The following is a 16,193-nucleotide window of genomic DNA, read 5'->3' on the forward strand; positions in this document are numbered from 1 at the left end:
ATAAAACTGTAAATGAAGAACAACGCTTACCTGAAGTTAACTATGGTTGCTCACTTATCTCTAGTAAAACATTAACCTCTGTGAGGCCCCAGAAAGCTTCTTCATGGTATAACCATTCCACTGCTATATTATAACTCATGATTTATATGCAAATTAACAAAATATCTAATTTAAATCAAGGACTTTCATTTTCAGTATAGCAGCTACAGGGCCGGGATATAACTCAGCGGCACAGTGCCTGCCTGACAAGCACAAGGTAGTGAATTCAATTCCCAGTACAAAAAAAAAAAAAGTCAGTACAACAGCTATTCAGGTAGACAGGTAAAAAAGCACAACTGAATATAGAAAACATGTTTCAAAAATGCACAAGGCCATATCAATTTGTAGCTCCTCCTGGCATGAAGCAGCAAAATACTGCACTAAGAACCTTAAATCCAGCAACTCTGCAGTGCACTTTTTCTTCTGCTTAAAAATCCAGTCACAGGATGGAAACAGCAACATTCTATCTTCCAAGTTATTAATAAAGAGCTAGATTCTTATCACCTTCAATTTTATCCCCCCATGTAAAAAACAAAAAATGTCAAAAAGGAAATTGTATTTATGATATGTGAGCCCAACGCATTTATCTTAGAATGTATTAAAAGTATTTATAAATTATCAAAAGAAAATTAAAATCTGAAAATATATGAAGTACAGTTATGTATCAGTTAACTAAAGGAAGCAATTCTAAGAAATGCATCATTTGACAATTTTGTCAATGTATAAGTATCACTGCATATACTTATACCAATTTAGATGTTATAATTTATGATCCTCAAGGCTATATGGAGTAGCACATTGCTCCTAGGCTATAAAACAGTATAGAATGTTACTGTACTGAATATGTACTTTAGGCAAGTGTAACACAATTGTTAAGTATTCGTGTATCTAAACATATCTGTACACAAAAAAAGGCACAGCAATACTAGTAGGTAATAAAACTTTTTCGGTTCCATTATAATCCGATGGGAACACCATCATATATACAGCAGAGTTATGAGGTACACGACTATATTATCCATTTTTTAAGGAAAGCAACCCAAACACTGAGTACTAATAAAACATTTTAGTGTTATAAAGAAACCACAAAGCTCTGGTTCAGCCTTGAACAATTATGAATGTCATCTCTTGAGACCGTGAGATTATGACGAGTACTAGCTATCTGAATTTAAGACTGGCCTTGAGTTTACATCATGACTGATACGACTAACAAGAAGGTTTAAACAATTCACTAGTACGATTCATTTCAACAGTCTGAGTTAAAAAGAAGGACTTTGGGGTCACGAGGGTCCAAACCCAAGTATGTACTTATACGCTACAGATCCACAGGCAAGTTGCTTATCTCCAGAGCCAAGTATCTTATCTGCAAAATGCAGCTAGTAGGGATATTGTGAAAATCCATGTATATGAAAGTGATTTATACAGTACTTGGTAAGGATCAAAACTTTGAAATGTTTAGTTATGCTTTTGTGTTGTCATACAATGTAAATGAATAATGTTCAAGATACTATGTCTCAGTACTGAGAAAACTGAAACTTAAAAAAATTTTAGAAAAGTAAAACATCATCAAATCTTGCCCACTATGTGCTTACAAAAAGATTAAGATAACAAGAAATATAAAGTAAGATAGTAATCTAAGGCCTCATGTAAACGGTTGAAAGTTTTTATAAAAAGTGCTAAGTCTTACAATAAGGGCTCTCTGATTATAACTAACTGAGTCCTTGAAGGAGGTATTATGTGTTACTCTGGATTTGTCGAGATTTAAAAAGCAGATGTAAGTTAAGGTGAGGAAGAAGTATGAACAAACTTAAAACTTCTATTTTATTCTCTAACCAAAGGAATTTAGCTTAAAACTAGAAGGGAAAACACTGCTTCCTTCTGTGCAAGAAGCATCCTAAAATGTTATGAAAATGTGTATCTATAAGATGACTAAAAATAACATTTTGATATTGGGGAAGTGTTCTCCATTTCTGTATAAATGGAACTGACTTAGATGGTGGTGACAGCCTGCAGTATATAGACCTCTGGAGCAGGCAAAACACCTCACAAATGCACAAGCTGTAAAGCTAGGTAGAGGAAGCCATGATTTAGGTGCACAGAGAGATGAAGAAACTGGAAGTGATAGGAGCCAATACAACCAAAGGGTGGGAAACATCAAATGATCACATCCATCAGGAAAGATAGGGTAGGAGTCAGGATTCATTAACAAAAATGTGAAGGTAGAAACAAAAAAGGTCTTAGTGGTGGAGTGACTCCCTATTGCTCCCCAGTAACTAGTGGATTCCACTATCACAGACCTAGGAAAGAAACCAAAATCAGGAAACTGACAATGTTAATACAAATCGCAAAGAGGCTATTATCATTTCACCAGCTTTACATTCACTTGTGTGTGTACATGTGCACAAAGCAGGTGTGTAAGTTCTCTATAGTTTTATCATACATATTAACTCATGTTTTACCACCACCACACAATAGAAATTTTCCATCTCTGCAAAGATACTTAGTACGTTCACCATTTATAAAAATCTTGGGGCTAGGCAGGCAGGCAGGCATAGTGCTGCATTGCCTGTAATCCCAGCACTCTCAGAGGCTGGCCATGAACTTATTCTGTAGCACAGGTTGGCCCCGAACTCGCAGTGATCCTCCTGCCTCAGCCTCCCAAGTGCTGGTATTACAGGCATGTGCCACCACGCCTGGCCTAGTATACCATATTCTGAACAAAACAAAAAAACTCTCTTAGGGGTAGGAATGTAGCTGAACAGCAGAGCACTTCCTTATAATGCAAAGGCACTGGTTTGACTCTCTAGCATTACCAAAAAGCCAAGAAAGAAAAACCCAACCTGAAACACAGCTTATTACTGATGTATGTTATGATACAGTATAGAGCTATCAAAAGTAGAGTCGCAAGAAAAGAGGATTTTTTAAAGAATAGTTGCGTGAAAAATTAAAAAAAAAAAAACGAACAGTTGTGTGAGAGGAGCTCTTGGCTGGGAAGAAAAATAGCAGGAAAATGCTGTGGAAATTTATTTTGTGTTCTATGATGCCTCTATTTATTCCAAAAATATAATGTATGCTGTGTGCATTGTCTATAGATAATACACAATAAAGAGATACGTACCAGGTTTGGAGGCAAACATGTCCAAATAAATTTGGACTACACAATAAGGAGGTTTACAGATTAGCTGATTTAAAGCCCAAAGGAAAAAATAAAACCCAAAGAAACCATAACCTAGCTGAAATAACAGTGGATGAATTACTGTTTTTCTAAAATAAAATTCATGTGATGTTCCAAAATTACTCACATATTCTTCAAATAAGATTGATTTTTTTTTTTTTTTGAGAAAGGGTCTTGCTATGTAGTTGAGACTGGCCTTGAGCTCACTATGTAGTCCAGGCTGGCCTCAAACTTGTGACAGTCCTCCTCCCAAGTGCTGGGATTACAGATGAGTTCCAATGAGGAGAGATATAAGCCTCAAGTTTATCCCTCTTTATGGCTGAGTAGTACTCCATTGTATAAAAAGACCATATCTTTTTTATCCATTCTTCAGCTGATGGGCATTTGGGTTCTTAACAGTTCATAAACAAAACCAGATTGCAAGGAAAATAATTCAAAGACTCAACAACTGGGATTTCATCTTATTAAAAACCTTTTGTATAGAGGGAAAGGACAACCTACAAAGTGGGAAAAAGTTTTAGCCAGTTGTTCCTCAAACAAAAAGGACTTATATCTAGAACATATAAAGAATTGAAAAATTCAGAACTCCCCCAATTCAAAGACCCAATCCAAAAATAGGCATCTGACAGGAATACTCACTTCTCAGATGAAGAAATACAAATGGCAAATAAATATGTGAAAAAATATAATGACCAACATTACTGGTCATTTGAGAGAAACAAATTAAAAATGAGATTCCATTTCACTCTAGAAAGAATAGCTATCAACAAGAAATCAACCAGTAACAAATGCTGGCAGGGATGTGGGGGCAAAAGGAACCACTGTTGGTAGAAATGTAGACTGGTACAACCACTGCAGAAATTAGTACAGAGATTCTTCAAAAAACTAGGCATGGAGGTTCCATTCGACACAGCTATTCCCCATCTGGGTATCTTTCTAGAAGAATTAAAAATATCATATATGTGTATCAGCACATTTGTAACAGCTAAAACCATTTATTTTACATGAAAAATTATTGAAACAGTATTAGAATTTGCATGTACCCACACAGGAATATATGGCAGTGCTACACTGTAGCTGTACAGATTGCAAAGATTGAATGCAGACTCATATACCTTCAGTACACAGATACCACCGACCATCACACTTCCTAAGTTACAACATACAAGACAAGCTTCATCTCTAAACATATCTGTCCAAATACTAGATATTTTCTGGCATTACTCACTAAAACATGGAAGCAGAGACATCTAAAATGATTACAACATTCCTGAATCTATGATTCTTCTTCACCAGAAAAGGCTAGACCTACTTTCTTCACTCTGAAAATAAATTACTTCAATATACCATATATGGTTTACCTTCAAACACTCAGTGAAGAACAGAAGAAACCTAGGATCCCTTGAAATGCCTAGGGAGCCACAAAGGTTGGCATATTTATTGTCTAGACTAGTTTGGAAATACTACAAGGATTAGGACAAGTTTTTTTAATTGTTAATATAGTTACATTTCAACTTTACAACTGTAAGATATCCATACTTGTATTTACTGTTCATAAAATTATACAATGACAAATATTCTCATATCAAACAACAAGGATTCATACCACCAGAGTAAAGCTTAGCATATTATAAAAGTTCAAAAATACTGAATAAATGAAATTATCTTCTAACATACATGAAACTCCTGCATTTTTAGCTATAAGAAACCCTACTTACTATAAAGCAGTATATATTTTTAGGCTGAGTTAGTGTAACAATACCAAATCAGACTTTTTCACCCAAAAACCTAACACTCTCTCAAGCTGTAACTCAGGTAGACATGACAACTGCTTTCCTAAAGAAGAGTAAAATGGAATCAATATCCCTCATCCTTATCATACACAGCTAACAAAAATGTAAAAATCCCTTGTAATTTCTAGTACAATGAAAAATATGAATACACATAATAAATGCTTGTACTGTAAGTCAAATTATCAAGTGATTCTAAAATATTATCTACTTTATATTTATTAGAGAATAACTATAGCTTAATGAAAAACCAAAACAAAATAACCTCTAGAAGCTCATAAAAACTTTAGAAATTTTATTAAATAAATTCTAGTTAACTATGATTATATGTTTACAAATAATGAAACATGATACTTAAAAAGCTTTTCATTGCTTTTGATGAGCTTAATCATTAAAAATGAATTATTTTTAATAAATGTGGTTGGTGACTAAAATAGTCTTTAGGAACTTATTTTCCTTTTTATTTATTTTTTTAGGAACTTATTTCCTAATAAATCAATTTTCTGATTTTAATATTCAATGATTTAATATATTAAAAAGTAAGTAACTTGGTGCTTATATAGCTAGAACTTGGCATACAGCAATTAACTAAAAGACAGATAAAAGTAAAAATACCTGAGGCTTCACAAATAAGTACTTCACTGGGTTTACTCCCAGTTTTATTAATGAAATGTCTTAGTTTTATAATTCAGTAAGCATATCTAGCTCCTTGACAAATATAATAAACAGATATCAAAATCTAAAATCATACAGTGGAAATAGTCTTTATCACTGATTAATAGTCATGCTGGGGTTGGAACCTAGGGTATCTCATGCATGCTAAGCCAGTACCCTACTACTGAGCTTTACTACATACTTCTTAAAGGTATGTACTTTAGAAAATGATTTACAGGACATTTAGAGTACTGATTCACTTTTTTATTCACAAGACTTAGAAAATACTTGCATGTAAAAACTACCAGAAAGGAGCTATATACTGAAAAACAGAAATTTCTTCCAGTTCATAATTATATTAAAATGCCCTTGTATTCATTCACTCAGTAAGTATTTAACCAACAGCTAACAGTTTCAGATACTGTGCCTATACTGAATATATTTTAAATCCATTACTCTTATCTTCACCCATGTAAAAAGTTAATTACAAATCTTAATAAACTAGCATATAAAATTTATGTATAATTCCTAAATTTACAATCAGGCCTCAGAGACTAAAGACCCTTGACTAAATATTCATACTTAAGTGTAAGGCACTAAAAATGGTCTAGAAAATGCTTTTTGAGTGAGATTGGTCTGGTGACTCCCACTGAAGTGAGATTGGTCTGGTGACTCCCACTTTATCTCTATGACTGAATGCATAGAGATAAAATCATTTTGCTGAAGGATCCTTAAATGCCAATATTTATGGTTCTTTGCCCTGAGAAGACAAGCCTCTGACCATCAACCTGGCGATATACACTTGGCTGACACTACTCTAAGGTCAGAATGAAAGACACAGTGGTGAAGAAAAAGTCTAAAGGGCTTTTCCTTTTCACCTTCTTGTGTTCAAACAGTTAGTTTTAATATGTCAAATGTTCTTGACATCAGATCCTCTACTACTTGAGATCCTTAAAAAAATAGAAAGGGTGATTTGTCCTACCTCTGTGAACAACCTTAACCTTTAAGAAATGGCACAAATAAATTAGACAACGATGGGGTGAAAACAAAATCACACTGTAGCACTCTCAAGAGGTTGGACAGACCAGTGAAAGGCCATGCTGGTTCTCCTTCATTAAAGAACCTTAAGCAAGTTAAGTCTGGGGAAACTTGAATCTTAACCTCAATTTACCTGAGCAAGCTATTTCTAAAGGTTGAGAGAAGGAGTAGTCTTTACAGTCCCTACTGGGGACCACAGTCAAATAAAGTGTGCAAAATAGGGGTAGAGGTGTTTCTGGAACTACCTGCCACAGAATCACCTTGCATAGCATTTATAAAGATATTGGTGAAAGGGCCAGGGATTTAGCTCAGCAGCACAGCACCTAACTGGCAAGCACGATGTCGTGAGTTCGATTCCCAGTACGGGGGGGGGGGGGGGGATTGGTGAAGTCCCAATAGAAAACAAATAATTCTGATAAAAGCAAACCTCAATCTTCATTATATTTTACTTTGTCATGACTTGAACTGTCATTTTTATTATAAAAATTTACCTCTTTGTACTAAATTAAGAACAGATAGTAAATAATGTTTTAACAAACTACAAAAAGTAGTTCTATCAACATATTACCAGAGGTCAAGTATGGTGGCGTATGCCTGTAACTGGAGCACTTGGGAGGCTGAGGCAAGAGGATTGTCATGAGTTTGAGGCCACCCTAGGCTACACATTGAGTTCAAGGTCAGCCTAAACTACACAGGGAGACCCTGTCCCAAAAAACAAAACAAAACAAAACAAACCACAATACCAGAAACCTAAACAAGCCTACTAAAGTAACTTACTCAAAGAAAACTACTTCTAAACAATGTTGAATATTACTATATATTAAAGTTCTTAATTTCTTACAATTTTTTGTGCTGTGGAGGAGCTTCTTACATGTTAGAGTACAACCTATAACCACTGAACCCAATAGTACATTGGTTTGTTTTTTGAAAAGATGAATTTGCCAGGCAACATTTCATTATCCTTTAAAAAACAGTTTTCAATACTTCACATGATTTTCTACATATTCTAACACTAATATTGTTATTTGTTGGTGTTTCTCAAAAATACACCCTGTAGTGCTAGGAATTGAATCCAGGGCCTCATGTATGCCAGGCAAGCATTCTGCCATTACCATGGCTGATGGGGTGCATCTAGGTTCCCGTGCATGACAAAGAAAGAACTGGACACTGCACCCAAGCGTTAGAAGCAAGCTGCAGAATTCCTGCAGAAGCACAGTAGTGCTTTCGGAGTGAGTGAGCTCACACCAGCAGAGAGAAAACTGACACAGGCACTGAAGGCACCAGGTTTAAGATGTAAAATGCTGCTCCAGGCCTAGGCTCTCTCACTGGAGCTTCCAAAGCAGAACTGAAGAGGGACTGTTAGAACGCTGAGTCATGTCAGATGCGTGTCCTGTCCTGTAATTCACTGTGTTATAACTGAATGTAGGAGAGTCAGCCCATATGCATGAATCTTTAATGAGTTCCAAGTGAAGAAAACTTACGCAGATCAGCCAGCAGGTTTGGTATACATACAGGAGTCTTGGTTTGAAATTTTGGAATTCTCTATGGTGGTTTTCTTATCTCTGCCTGTGGGCAGTAGGTCTTAGGACAAAGGCTGGGGGTTTGGCCCGGGGCACACTGCTCAGGCTCAGAGGGGTGAAGCAGAATGGTCCCACACTCATAATTGTAATATCTACACTACTACCATTATAAGCCATACTCCTAGATACAAACTTAAAATTTTGAAGTTGCATACTATCCCAATTTAATTTAACAACAATCAGAAATCAATAGTTATCAGCTGTTTCTCTCTTTTCTTCTTTAGTAAAAGTACAATGAACATTTTATTATTACCTGCCTCATATGAGGTATCTGACAAACATTAGCTGAACTAAAATAGATTCATTCTACTTTTAAAAAATTGTTTTGAGGAATGTTTTCCTAAGAGCAGAATAAAAGAATCAAAGAATATGAACTGCATGATTCTTACAACATACTTTCCCCTCAAAAAAGGTCATTTTGTGATTCAAAACAAATATATGGATGCATCTACTACAGTACTTGCCAGTGTTATCATTTAGAAAGATTAATATTTTCATATATAATTTAATCTCTTAAAGTTCTTTACATTTCAAAGAAATAATACTCCCAAATGTATTATAATTGTCATTACTATTTCATTATTTGCCACAGTACAAAAAACTTCTAATCTAGAAATTCAATCATTGATATTTAAAATCTTTTATAAATGAACTTACTTCAAAGTTTATTTCTAATTTGGAATGTAACATATATCTTCACATTTTTTTTTTTTTTTTTTGGTTTTTCTCCGGTACCGGGAACCGAATAGCTTCACATTTTAATACAACTTGCTGAGATAATTAATCTAAAACAAGTTTGGCAATGTAAAAGCCAGAATTAGGGCAGTTTTGTACCACAGAACAATGAGTTGCTTTTGAAACTTCCTTTTAGAAGAGTAATTAGAAGTAACAGGCAAGTTAATAAAGGTTTACATGCTTTATGGCCTGGCATAATTCCTGGATGAACCAAAATTATCTATATAATGGAAAATCTGTACTGGGAAGAAATAGTCTGAGTTTCCCAAAACTCACTACAGAGATGTAGGCAAATTAACAAAGATTAGTGTATTAGTTGACTGAAGAGATCAGTTCCTTTCTTTAAAAACTAGCCTATTTCATCTTTTAAAAACCTATTTCAGGAAATGCTTTCTTTCCCCAGTTGGACAATTTAAGGAATCAAATTTGTATGTTATTACAATGAAGGTATTCTCATCTTTTTCATGTTTGTTTTTGTCTATATTGCCATGTTTAAATTGGTCACTCAGTTTTACTACAACTTCCTGATTTTGCTTTCCTTTTGATTCTAGCAGAAATTAACAGCCAGAGAATCTACTGTAACTCTCAAGAGAGTTCATTTTCATTAGCTGTATTATAGTCCATTTATCACTTTAATCATTTACTAAAATAGTAAGGCACTGTGTGAGACTCCAGGAACCAAATGAAGATGACAAGACATTATTCCTGTCCTCAAGGAACTTACAATCTAGTAGAGTAAGACAGATATGCAAACAAATAGTATAATACAAAGCACAGCATGCTGGTTGTTAAAGCAGAGGTACAAGAAAGTTCTATAGAAGTACAAAATGGTGAGATTAGTTCTGGTTGGGGTGTTCTGGAAGGAAGGCTGGGTCAGAAGAAAAGCAGTAGAAAGCTCTGCCCTTTAGAAAATGCAGCAGTATTACAGCCCAGCTGGGTTAGGGTCAAAGCCCCACTCCCCACAGAAGGTTTTCCTAAAGGAGATGGAGCCAGGGCCCTAACCCAGTTAGGTAGGTGATTCGTTGATTTCAATTATGATTGTCAACACTTTCTTTCCCTGGTGCAGAGAAATATGCCTTCACAAGAACTTAACTTTATTTAAAATAAAAGGTAAATGAGATTTAACAATATATTCAGTAACTTACACAAAAACGTAAGTTACGTCAGCCTACGTCACTAGAAATGGTCTCGGATGGTACTCTATTATACAGGATCTAACAACAACAAAAAATAAACACCACTTTAGATGTTATATGTTGTGTCCCACAAGTTTTGCAAATGGTATACTGGAAAGATGAAGATAAAATTTCAGACAAGTAATCTAAGTATTAATCTAACCACATTTTACTAAACATGTAATTACTTTTAAACTTTAAAACTAAACTTTACTATGCACTAATGAGACAACAGCTTATTTATTTTCCTGTCACGATTTTAAACACTAGCAGGTACACAACCAGTTTCCACTGCTTTCTAGGATTAAAAAGTAGACAAGATAAAATATCCAACATGTAATATTTTATATGTACCACAGGAGGAGTGAAAGGGGAAGAGAATTATAACTGCAAATATGTTTAAGTACCAAAAAATGTAAAGCAAGTATCATGTGCACAAAATTAGAAACATTAAATGTGTAGAAAATTAATGACGAGGGGCTGGGGATTTAGCTCAGCGGCAAAAGCGCCTGCCTGGCAAGCGCAAGGTCGTGAGTTCAGTTCCCGCTACCGGAGAAAAACCAAAAAAAAAAAAAAAAAAAAAAAAAAGAAAATTAATGATGAAGTATTAATTCCCACTGTGTTTCACTCTGTTGTCACTTCACATATGGAATCACAAATTTCTCCCATTTGAAGATACAGCATTCGACTTTGCAACAGAAATTTTCAAAGACTGAATTTCATTAAGCTGCTGCTTACAGATATCCAAAGCCCTTCCCTTACCCTCTTTTCTCTGTACTAGGGATTGAACCAAGTACCTCTGCACTGAGCTACAACACCAGCCCTTTAAAAAGATTTTTGTTCAGCTTTTGAAACACGACCTTACTATACACTGCTAAGTTGCCCAGGCTGAGATTTAACTTTTCATCCTCCTGCCTCAGCCACCCAGAGTGCTGAGATTATAGGTGTGCACCACCACACTTGGCAGAAGCCTCACTGTAATGAATAGAAACAATATAATTTCAGTCAGATGTACTATATATAAATGAATGATACACAATGCTTAAGAGAAGTATTTTCTCAAATATTACACGCATTCTTCCCATTTATTTTGTTATTAATTTTTACAAGATTAAAAATGGAGGGAATGAGGGAGGGATAAAGGCGAGTGGGGAGGGAAAGAGAAAGGAAGGAAGGAAACAGGAAGCCAAGGAGGAGGGCATGCACTTCTTCTATGAACTACTGAAGATAGGAATTCTACACAGACTTTCTTAAAGAATTATGGATCAAAAAGACATACTCTCAGACAATTAGCAGAACTGGGAAACATGACAAAAAGGGTTACAATATTGGTAATTACAGAAAGCTCCTAAAAAATGTAAGACACACAACCATAACAGGCACTGAAAAATGGTGTTTTACCAAAAAACAGATTGCTGAAAGACATAAAAAAACCCTCCTAAAGAAATACAAATTAAAACAAATAAATAGTACTTCCAAATATTCAATTAGCGAGAAAGAAATGACATTGCTACATCCTCTTTAATATATAAAATTCATTTTGGTTTTGTTGAGACTTAAAAACAAGATGCTCTAAAGTAAACAGTTAATACTTGCAAAGGTTTGGTATGATAAAAACACTCACACTGAGGGGGAAGTGCTATCAGAGTAACTTTTCAACCATCTGTGGAAAGGAGATGCTTAGATTTTTGTGATTTTCAAAGTTCATGCCCTTTGACTAGTAACTTTACTACTACAATTCTAAATTTCCAAAATGATTACAGATACAGATAAAAATGTACACACAATGGTACTTATCATAGTTAATTATAAGGCTCCCCAAATTAAAAACAACTATAATACCAAACACTAGGGAAGTGGGTCATTTTAAAATTAAATGTATTATGCAGCCATTAAAACTTATCTTGAGTTATTTACTCATTAGGAGAAATGTATGGACTGAAACATTTTTAAAAGTAAAAAAAAAACGCAGATTGTACTAATTTTATTACTTTTAACTAAAATTGCATTTTAAAGAAAGAGATGAATCCTGTTACTCTGGCTAAATCATTTATTAGGTCTTCTAAGAATTTTTGTGAAATCTTTTTAAGGTTTTCTACATATAACATGATAAAGCATGCTGATCAATAATTTCACTTCTTCTTTTCCAATTTAAATGCCTTTGTATCTTTTTCCCATCTAATTTTCCAACCAGAACTTCCAGTACTACGTTGAATAGAAGTGGTAAAACCTAGGAGTGACATCCTCATCTTTTTTCCAACTTTAGGGAAAAGCCTTCAAACTTTTGCCACTGTCTTATGATAGTAGCGAAGTAGCAGGACATGGAATCAACACATAAAAAAATCAGTTTCATTCCTAAATACTGATTATGAACAATTTAAAAAAGAAATTAACCAACATTTCATTTACAACAACACTGAAAAGAATAAATCATATACAAGTTAAACAGGGAGGTGAAAGGCATACTAAAAACCACAAAACACTTGAATGAAAATGAAGTAAATACAAATACTAGACAGATATCCTGTGTTCAAGGACTGGAAAATTGTTCAGATGTCTAGTACCCACAGCCATCTATGGATTTACTACAATTCCCATCAACATTTGAATGACATGTTTTGGAGACATAGAAAAATCATTCCAAAAGTTCATATGCAATAGCCAAAGCAATCCTGAAGAAGACTAAGTCAGAAAACAAACATGTTCTCATTTGTAATTTACTACAACTTGACAGTACTCAAAATAGTGTGGTATCATCATTAAGAACACACATATAGGCCAGTGGACTAGAACACAGAGCCCAGTGACAAATTTTTGTGTGAGAAGTCTTTTCAACAAAAGGCACAGGGAAAATGGGTATCCCTATGTAAAAACGGAGGTTGGACCCTAGTCATTGTTACATATGAAAACTAACTCAAAATGGATAAAACACCCATACATGTGACTTACAAATATAAACTGATAAAAGAAAATGTAAAGAAAATCTCTAAGACACTGGATTTGGTGATGTAGGTTGTTTTGTATGTGGTGTGGAGAGGGTCCTTTTAGTTTGTTTTCGTTTTCTTTAGACAGAGTCTTGCTATGTAGCCCAGGCTGGCTTCAAAATCATCATTTTCGTGCCTCAGCCTCTGCCTCTCGTTCACAGTTTTAAATAAAAGCAGAGGCAACAACAAAAAGATGAAAAGTTGGGCTTCCTCAATATTAAAAACTTATGTGTCTCAAAGGACACTATGAACAGAGTAAACAGGCAGCAGATAAAATGACAGTAAATAATTGCAAATCATTTACATGATAAGAGATTAATATTCAAAATATAGTCAATAAACACATGATTGGAAGTTCTAGCTAAAGGTTTGATTTAAAAAATATGGGCCGGGAATATAGCTCAGTGGCATAAGTGCCTGCCTGGCAAGTGCAAGGTCCTGAGTTCAATTCCTGGTACCAAAAAAAAAAAAAAATGTGTATGAAAATTTTTTAAAAATACCATATACTAAAACCAAACCCTCCAACCCCAGAAAATAAGTGCTGGTGAAGATGTAGAGAACTTATGATCCTTGTAAACTGCTAGTAGAAATGTAAAATGACAGAGCTGCTAGGCAAGTCACTATGGGAGTATTTCAAAAAATTAAAAATAGAATTACATGATCCAGCAACTCCACTTCTAGGTATACACATAAGAAAACTGCAAACAGGGGCATTATCTATTCATGTTCAGAACTGCATTATTTGTAATCACCAAGAGGTAAAAGCAATCCAACTGTCTTATCAATGCACAAACGGTAAGTAAAATGTGACATATGTATACAACGGAATACTAACCTTAAGAAGTAAATTTTAACAAATTCTACTGTGTGGATGAACCCTGAAGACACACTGTGCTTGGTTAAAAAAGCCAGTTATAACAGGACAAATAATTACAAAACTGATTCATATAAGCCACTTAAAGCAGTTAAATTAATAAAGACAATAGTAGATGCTGGCTGCCAGAGAGAAAGGGGGATGAGAAATGCTTGCTATTTAATGAGTTTCAATTTTGCATGATGAAAAACTTCAATGGTTGAAGGCTATACAATAACACGTTGCCAGCTGGGCATGATGGTGCATGTCTGTAATCCCAGCACTCAGGAGACTGAGGCAGGAGGATCGTTCTGAGTTCGAGACCAGCCTGGGCTAAAAAGTGAACTCAAGGCTGGAAAAAAAAAAAAAAAAAGAACACATTGCCACTAAATGGTACACTTAATAATGGTCAATATACCAAATTTTCTGTTAAGTATATTTTGCTATATTTCAGAACATTTTTAGATGCTGTGGTAGAAAAGCCTTGGCTGGTGGCACATGCCTATAATTCTAGCACTTGGGAGGCTGAGACAGCAGGGTTGCTCAGAGCTCGAGCCCAGCCTGGGCTACAATGCGCACTCAAGGCCAGTCTGAGCTACATAGTGAGACCTTGACTCAAAAACACCAAAAAGACTATGGCAGTAAAAGAAAGAAATAAGAGACGTATCAAAGAATGAAGGTGGGCTGGGGATTTAGCTCAGCGGCAAAAGCGCCTGCCTGGCAAGCGCAAGGTCGTGAGTTCGGTTCCTGGTACCGGAGAAAAACCAAAAAAAAAAAAAAATGAAGGTGCTTATCCTCTTTGGCGATGAGATTAAAATCATGATTTTTTTTCTACTTTATACCAACTTAACATTTCCCAAATTTTCCTGTACACATGCTTTTTGAGTAACAATAGAAAGTGAGCTGAATAAAAAGTTTGTCAATGTTAAGTTTCCTTTTTTTTTTTTGTGGTACTGGCCTATCAACCCAGGGTCCTTAAGCATGCTAGGCAACTGCTCTATTACTGAGCTATACCCACAGTCCTAATTTTTTTAGCGGCCTTTATTTTGACATTAAGAGATTTTTTTCAATAGAAACAATGTTGTAAAATTATAACAAAAATTATTACACAGTATTTAATAAAAAATATTTTATTTAACAATCAGTAACTTATCAATTACTTCTAAGAAAAGGTTAAAAATTCCTAGAGTTTTATTTATTCTTTAACTATGACATTGAGGTACACATTTTATTTTTACTGACACTACTACTTCCTACTTTTGAGACGCTTCACACAGAAATTTAGATATATCAAAATCACTCACAGGTTTAATCAATTTTCAAGGTAAGGTCTCGAAAATCACAATCTGTACTAATTATGGTTTACATTTTTTCAATTTTACATGAAGAAGGCAAAGTATTCACGCCACAATTTTTACTTTTAAAACTACTACACATACATTATCTTCTTTTGCTTTTCAAAGTTTCCTACCGAAACTATTCTTTCTAAATATCATTTTCAATTTTTCAAAATATTTTCCTTTAAACACGCTACTACTAAATTTATTTCTTTCCCTTTCTTCTTATTTTATCTTTTACTTAAATCAGTTTTATAGGGTGGGAGAGTTATTCTGGGAATCAAACCGAGACTCCAGCATGCTAGGTTAGTGTGCTACCGCTGACGTATACTTACACAGAGTCCCTTTATTATCTTTTGAATCTCACCTCTTCTGATTTTTTTTTTAAAACAGAATAGTCAAAGAAGTAGGCATATTATATATTCCCAATACAGAAAAGGATTAAAGAGGTAAATAACTAAAATAAAAAACATATATTTATAATAATTAGCAACTATAAACTATCCTTTGTATGTAAAAACATTTTTAAAAACCTAGGCTTGGAATGTAACTCAGTTGTACAGAACTTAGCTAGCATTCACAAGGCCTAAATTCAATCCTAAGCACCACAAAAAAACCTGAAAACCACATCCTACACTGACACATTACTTTTACCAAACACTTCAAATAATGTTTCAAAGGGTTTTAAAGTATTTTGTTGATATTAATATATGATTATTTCATCAAACTTACTGTGTACTCATTACCTTCTACACAGTCTGAAAAGATAACAGATACAATGCAATGAAATTTATTTTTTTGTTGTTGTTTGTTTTTTTTTTTTTTTTTTTTTT

General features: G+C 34.5%; 1 protein-coding gene across 1 annotated transcript in view; it reads right to left on the bottom strand.

The window, feature by feature from the left end:
• Positions 1 to 16,193, bottom strand: part of Jmjd1c (jumonji domain containing 1C) — a 209,239-nt gene that overhangs the window by 132,948 nt on the left and 60,098 nt on the right. The window lies entirely within an intron of this gene.

The sequence above is a fragment of the Chinchilla lanigera genome, unplaced genomic scaffold (assembly GCF_000276665.1).
Source record: "Chinchilla lanigera isolate Chin_1 unplaced genomic scaffold, ChiLan1.0 scaffold00024, whole genome shotgun sequence".
Lineage (NCBI taxonomy): Eukaryota > Metazoa > Chordata > Mammalia > Rodentia > Chinchillidae > Chinchilla > Chinchilla lanigera.